The 8,065-nt window shown below is 22.5% G+C and overlaps 1 long non-coding RNA gene across 1 annotated transcript; it reads left to right on the top strand.

The window, feature by feature from the left end:
- Positions 1-2,865: 2,865 nt before the first annotated feature.
- Positions 2,866-4,478, top strand: LOC112718301 (uncharacterized). The gene is made up of 2 exons (XR_003160752.2): positions 2,866-3,261; positions 4,028-4,478. It is a non-coding gene; the product is annotated as an uncharacterized lncRNA (long non-coding RNA).
- The last annotated feature ends 3,587 nt before the right edge of the window (positions 4,479-8,065 follow it).

Genomic DNA, 8,065 nt, shown 5'->3' with positions numbered 1-8,065 from the left:
GGATCCCATTTTTAAAGAAGTATTAAAATTATGGAAAGGGGTTGTCCTTTTTAGAATAAAGTTCATTGCATGTTTGTCCATATTCAAAGATTGAGTACTAATAAATAAGGAGAGGTTTTGTAAATTAAAAATTTTAAATCCAATTGAGGTAATATTTTTTTTTTTTTTACCATTCTGAAGTTAAAATTATAAATCATTTGTTTTTCTCATGTCAAAAATTGCAGAAATTGTGGATGGAAATATTAAAGGGGTACCTAGAACTATAATCTATGTATCCTTTTAGGGGATAAGCAGAGAAAATATTGTGGGTTGCATTGCATATCTTTTATTGTTTGAAATATTTGGAAATTAAGAAACAAAGTAGCTTTTTAGGGGTATAGATTGAGTTATATTCTAGAAAAGTTGAGTATAAAGCTAAGTCTGGTATGATAGATTAAAACATGAGTGAAAGATTTTTCTTTTACACATAACACGTTGATCTTGAATTTTGATTTATGTCGAATTTAGTTAACACATTAATATAGAAGGAAGATGAGATAGAGAAATAGAACAATATGCCACAAAACCTACTTAAATTATTATTGGTTTCTAATGACAATGTCAAAGGAATGTATATACTGGCGTAAAGTAGCGACAGACCAAATTATAATGTCTAAACTCCGTTTGTAATGAGCGAAAAATATTATGAATGAACTATCAATTCATTCCTATCTATTTTTTAAAATGATAATGTGATTTCTTAAGATAAAAAAAAATCTATTTTAATCTCTATTTTTTATTTCTGCGACATAATGGATCTCTATATATAGGTATTTTTTATTAACTCTGAAATAAAAAATATTGACGTATCAGATTTAAAAATAAATAAGAACTTAATTATTTTTAAATTTAAATTAGTTAAAAATTTATTTATTTTTATTCTTTAAATAATATCTTTTTTAAATTATTTTTTATTTATCATATTAATATTTTTTCAATAAATTATTAAATATATAGTATAATAAGTATAAAGAAATTAATAAATTATTCAAATTTAAAAATATAATTTATTATGAAAATAAATAAATAATTTTTAAATATATAAATAATAAATATTAAAATATGGTCAATACATTAATAATAATAACTCTATATGGTATACTGTTAGTATTATGATTTGGATAATTTTCACAATAAAGTGAAAACTAATAAACATATTATTTGATATATAGTAAAAAAATTTGAGTAATAACAAATTTAATTTTTCATCTCTTTAAACTAAATTAATAATTCTATTTGATATATCTAAAAAACATATATATATATATATATATATATATATATATATATATATATATATGGAGAGATTATTTATAAACTCAACAAATTCAAAACATCAATAATATTATTAATCTATTAATAATACAGATTCATAAAATTATAGATAGATAAAGATTTATCAATATAAGAATAATATGGACTAATTAAAATTACACATATATTAAAATTCAATTAAATTTACTTATATTTTACTCAAAGTCAATTAAAATTTTATGTATATTTTGAGTAAAATATATGTAAATTCAATTAAATTTTAATATATTTAAAATTTTAATTGATCTATATTATTCTTATATTGATAATTCTTTATCGTTCTATAACCTTATGACAATATGTATTATTAATATATTAATAATATCATTAATGCTTTGAGTTTGTTGAGTTTATAAATAGTTTCTATAATATATATATATATATATATATAATATTTTATTTTATTTAATATTAGTAGTCTACTTATAGTGTATTTTAGTGTAAAAATATTAAATAGAATTATTAATTTAGTTTCAAGAGATAAAAAATTAAATTTTTTATTACTCAAAATTTTTTTACTATATATCAAATAATGTGTTCATTAGTTTTTATTTTATTGTGAAAATTATCTAGATCATATAATACTAATAACATATCATAAGGTTATTATTATTAATAACGTATTAATCGTATTTTAATATTTATTATTTATATATTTAAAAATTATATTTGAAACTAATTCATAATAAATAGTATTTTTAAATTTAAATAATTTATTAATTAGTTTATACTTATTATACCATATATTCAATAATAATTTATTAAAAAAATATTAATATAATGAACAAAAAAAATTTAAAAAAGATATTGTTTAAAAAATAAGGACAAATAAATTTTTAATTAATTTGAATTTAAAAATATTAGGTTTTTGTCCATTTTTAAATCTGATAAGTTATCGTTTTTTGTTCAGAGTTGACGGAAAAACATCCACAGAGATCACGTTGTATCACGAAAATAGAGAATAGGAATCGAAGTAGATCATTTTTATCTTAAAGAGTCGCGTTATCATTCTAAAGAATGGACAGAAGTTACATTAGTAGTTCACTCAAATATTATTATGTGTAATTTACCCAAATAATTATGTTTTATCCTAATTTTATGTTATAAGACTTTTAGTATCTTAATGTTATTTTAAGCTTAATACTTACTTATAAAAGAAAATAAACAATAAAATTTTTTTAAATTATATTCTACTCCGATCCATAGCCCGAAAAACTAACTAGAGATAGTATCAAACCCGTAGTGGTAGCATTTTGAATCAAGCTTGTTGACAAAAGAAGATAAATCATTCGGAGACTTGGAAGAGACACTCTAAAATTATTGTCAATTTCCTTAGTAGTCATTATCCTTGGTATTTAATTTCCGCTTGTTGCTTGTCTATGCCAAAAGGTTATATTGATTTTCGGTAGACTAGAGAGTTCTATACCAATAAATAAAAATAAGTTTGGACCCTTTTCATTAAAATAGTAAATAAAGAATATTTCAACCCTAGAATGATAATTTTTACAAAAAGAGATATTTCTATATAGAGTTATAACTTATAATAAGATAACAAAAGCATTTCAAATTTTTAATGAATGTTCAACGGAACGGATCTAGAAAAGTTTCTTAAGGGAGCAGAAGTGTCAATAATTTTTTATATTTATGTAAAAAATACATGGATGTTATTCAAATATTTTTTGTTATACGCATCTCTTTTAATCTTTAATTATTTGTGATTCACGCGCTACATATAATGTAAACCTTCTATGACATTTCTTCTTCTTCTTCTTCTTTTTCTTCTTCTTCTTCTTCTTCTCTGCTCGCGTTATAGGCTTCGTCGTTCTCCTCTGATCTGCTCATATTTTCTTTCTTGTTCTTCTTCTTCTCTACTTGTGTTTTTCGTTATGGATCTGGATTGACTTCAACGTATAAGCTTCATCGTTCTTCTTCTTGTTCGATCTGAACTTCTGAATTAAAACAATGAATGAATCAACTTCAAATCAGTTGAATGAGAGCGATTTAAATTATTCTTCCAAAACGAATCAATTTGATAACGTTTGGATTATTCAATTTTGAATCGAATTCAATGGAATGCAATTGCTAATTTTATTTGAATTGAATTGAATGGAAGGAGGCATTTTAAATCTGAATTGAATTGAATTGATAATATCTAAATTGTAGACAGAGGTGTTTCGAATTTGATTTTGTATAATGGATTATGTTTCGTTCACTGAGTACTACACAATTGTTTTGCCATGAGTACGTATTTCGGTTCACCATACATTTTATATAATGGATTATATTTTGTTCACTCAGTACTATAGAATTGTTTCACCATAATGACGTTTTCGGTTCATTATGCAAAAAGCTGTCTGAACTTGAATTTATATAACTGATTATATTTTGTTCACTCATTACTATACAATTGTTTCACCATGAGTACTGTATTCGGTTCATTATGCAGAAAGTTGTTTGAACGTATTATATTTTGTTCACTCAGTACTATATAATTGTTTCACCATGAGTACGTGGTTCAGTTCATTATGCAGAAAGCTGTTTGAACTTGATTTTATATAATGTATTATGTTTCGTTCACTCAGTACTATACAATTGTTTTGCCATAATGACGTGTTCGGATTCTGCACAATTCAAAATTCTTTCTTCTCACCTTCTACTGTTTCTTCTTCACCAGAGAGAGAAGGAGGAAAAGACAAAAAAATACAGCAGCAACAACAACAAAAAATAACGATAAGGAGAAAACACGTGAAGAAGAAGGAACGCGAAAAAGAATGAGGAGAATGAGGAGGAGGAGGAACGCGAAGAAGAAGACGGCTCCGTGCGTAAACGAGCGTAGTGCGGGGGAGAAAAGAAGAAAAAGAAGAAGAGAAGAAGAAACGTTGGGCAAGAGCGGTCGTTTCATATGTGTTGAACGCGTGTATTTTACGTTTCATTTAATGGTATTAGATTTTTTTCGTGTTGGACCAACATGGATGGACTTGAATACAAAATTCCAGGGATGTGTAGCATGACCCATTATAAAAACAAGTTAATACAAAGAAAATTATAGGAGTGGGTACGTACACAAAAAAAAAATCCATTTCTCTTTTTTGAGAGATACTAAAATGACATTCTCTTTCTCTCTATTTGTAAAATATACATTACTCTCCCTTAGAAGTTTTAAAAAATCTCCTTTTTAATCTATTTTAGATTTTTTGTATTAACTAATGTTAACTTTATCTATTTTTCAAGAAAAAAAATAAATTATTTTTTACAAAAATACCTTTTAACAAAAATTTTATTTTTCTGTCATTAAATTTTGCTTACCAAAATATCTTTTAATAAACTATTTTTTTATTAATTAAATTTTATTTTTACTAAAATATTTTTAAAAAATTAATAATTAAATTATTTTTTCTAAAATATCTTTTAATAATTTTTTAATTATTAAATTGTGATTTTTACCAAAATTTTTGTTAATAATTATTTTATATTTTACTATTAATTTTTTTATATCAATATATATTATTTTAATATTAAATAAAAAAATCTTTCCACTATTAATATATATAACAATTATTATATATTGCTATCAAAAAATAATCTTACTAAAATTTTTTTATTTAATGTTAAAATAATATATATTGATATCAAAAAATTAATAGTAAAATATAACTATAAATATTAACAAAAATTTTAGTAAAATCACAATTTAATAATTAAAAAAATTATTAAAGGGTATCTTAGAAAAAAATAATTTAGTTATCAAATATTTTTAAAAATATTTTGGTAAAATACAATTTAATCAATAAAAAATAATTTATTAAAAGATATTTTAATAAGTAAAATTTAATAATAAAAATATAAATTTTTGTTAAAGGATATTTTTATAAAAATTAATTTATTTTTTCTTGAAAAATAAATATTGACATTAGTTAACACAAAAATATTTAAAATGAATTAAAGAAAAAAATTTTAAAAATTATAAAAAAAAAATTACATTTTATAAATAAAAAAATATTATTTTAATATCTCTTATAAAAAGGAGTAAAATTTTCTCAAAAAAAAAATTATAGGAGTGGATATTGATACCCTTTAATCAATAGTGTCGCTCATTTTCAAATTACTTTCAACTCTTACAGGGCTTTCTTCTACTACCAAGGAAGGTAAAATAATTAGGACACAGGATAATTGGGGGGGGGGGGGGGGAGAGGGGGGAACTGATTTGGGGTTTTTGACAATTTATATCAAATTCGGGATTGATATATAATATCACTTTCCTAAAATTATATAATTAAATAATTATTGAATATGTGAAAATATAAAATACATGGTTTTTCAAATCAGATCAAACCATCTAATTTAACCCTAAACTGGCCACACCAATCTAGATTATGGGAAAAAAAAATTATTGCAAGTGAATTGGTCAAAAATTAAAAAACTGGTAAAAATCATTAAATTAAAAGAATTGATTCAAATTTTTAGCTGAGTTAGTTAGTTTAAAATAATAAAATATAAAAAATTAAAAATATATTTTATGTATATAACAAAATAATAACAACAAAGTCTTGTTCCACTAGGTAGAGTATGTTACATGAATCAAACGATATTATTAAACTATGTATTATATTTATAGAAAAACCGTTTACATGTAGATTTCGTTTGACTATCTTATGGATGGTCTTTTTAAATTTTTTTCGGCCTTTCATCCCTTATCTATTTTTCATCTCATCCACCCTTCTGGATGTTCTGTCAGTCTTCTTCTCACATATCCAAACTATCATATAAATATATTATTTTATTATATTTAATTTAATTTCAATTAAATTTTAATTTAATTTTTAAAATTTTATTTTTTAGCCTTTAATTTTACGTGTTTAATTTTTATAACCTTAATAAATGGTTAAGGGTGTAAGCCACTAATTTTGATACGTTTATGTGATCACTTCATGTTACTAATATCTTGGAAAAATGGAATTTTTTTAATTATTTTTCATTCTGTCTTTTAGGTATTAGGTATTGTTTGTTTTTAAATATTAAAATTAAGACTGAAATTTAGTATTATATTTGATAATTAAAAATTAAAATTAAAATTTTAATTACGAAACAAAATTTTAGTCTTTTTTTATTTTAAAGAATAGAAATAAAAAAAACTAAAATTTTTAGAATTAGAGACTGAAACTTTAATGACATTTAAAAAAAATATTCTCATTTAACTTTTCAAATTCTAAATTTATTTTTTAATTTTTATATTTAAGACACAACTTAGTCTTTAGTATATTTTATACTAAACACAATACAAAAATTTAATTTAGTCTCAGTCTTTCTGTCTCTATCTTTTCGTCTCAATCTTTCTTCTAAACGCAGTCTTAGAATAAGGGGTGTTCATGGGACAAGTTTAAATAGATCTCAGTTCTAAAAGATCACTGGTCTATTTTGACCCGACCCGAAATAAATCGGGTCGACCATATGTAAAATTAATATACAAGTTTGTAAATTTATATATTAAAATAATAACATTTTATTTTTAAAAATTAAATTTAACAAATGTCATATCATATTTATATCAAAATAAATTATTTAATATAACATTATTAATTTTACTCTAAAATACATAATTTTATTATAAAAAATAACTTTAGATCTGAGTTAGGTGACCTAAAATATAATCCAAACCCAACCAAAAAGTAATATCTGGTGACAAATTCGAATCCAGCAAAATATGTCTCAGATTTGAGTCGAGTCTCAAACACCCATACCTTAGGCTGCTGCATTTATTTTTGGAGACATGAACACTGAGACAGAGATAATAGAATAGAAACACTAAAAATTATCCTTTGTGTATTGTGTTTGGATACGGTGTACAAGACACTAATGCAATGTCCAGTAATATGTTTGTATACACATGGACAAGACTAAAATATTATATGAGATGACTAAAATAGTCTTATGATTCCAAATTTTTCGCATCAAATACAAACAATTAATAGAGAATGAGAATATATAAGAGTATAGGAGATTACAAGAAGAATTGATCTATGAAACAAGGTAAAAATGGTATTGAAATAATAACGATAACATAAGAAGGAAGGAATTATTCAGCCAAGCAAAAAATTCTAAAAAAAAAAAAGAGAATACTTGAAAAAGAAAAAGAAGAACGCAGAAATAGAGAAAGAGTAGGGAAAAGAGAGTACTTCTTTCAGAAGGACAACGTAGAGAAGAAGTTCAAATTAAAAAAAAAATAAGAAGGGATAATAGTAGAATAATAAAAAATATCTTTGAACAAAAAGAGAAAAATTTTCATAAAAAAGTCTGTATCCACCTTCCTAAATTTGGTGTCTATTATTATCTTTTATAAAAGAGTGGATACAAAAATATAAAAAACTGTGTTGAAAATAATGTGTTCAATTTTTATGTCTTTGTTTCTAAACACTTTTTAAACATTCGTTGTCTATATCTTTGTATCCTATCTCTAAAAATAAACGCTACCTTAGAGTTTTAACTTATAGTTATAGACCATTAAATAAAAAATTTTTAATTCATTATAATATAAAATTACTATATTAAATAAATAATTATATGAAGTTTAATTTATTATAATAACTAGTATATGTTTTCGTACATTGTACGGAATAATTAATAAAAATATATAAATTTTTTATTAAAAAAGATTAAACAAAAATATATATAATAATTATTAATATAAATATTTTATAAAATTAAAGTTTAATTG

This window comes from Arachis hypogaea, chromosome 10, assembly GCF_003086295.3.
Source record: "Arachis hypogaea cultivar Tifrunner chromosome 10, arahy.Tifrunner.gnm2.J5K5, whole genome shotgun sequence".
In the NCBI taxonomy this organism is placed as follows: Eukaryota; Viridiplantae; Streptophyta; class Magnoliopsida; order Fabales; family Fabaceae; genus Arachis; species Arachis hypogaea.
Note: the sequence above shows the minus strand (reverse complement) of the source record. Positions and strands in the feature narration are given on the sequence as shown.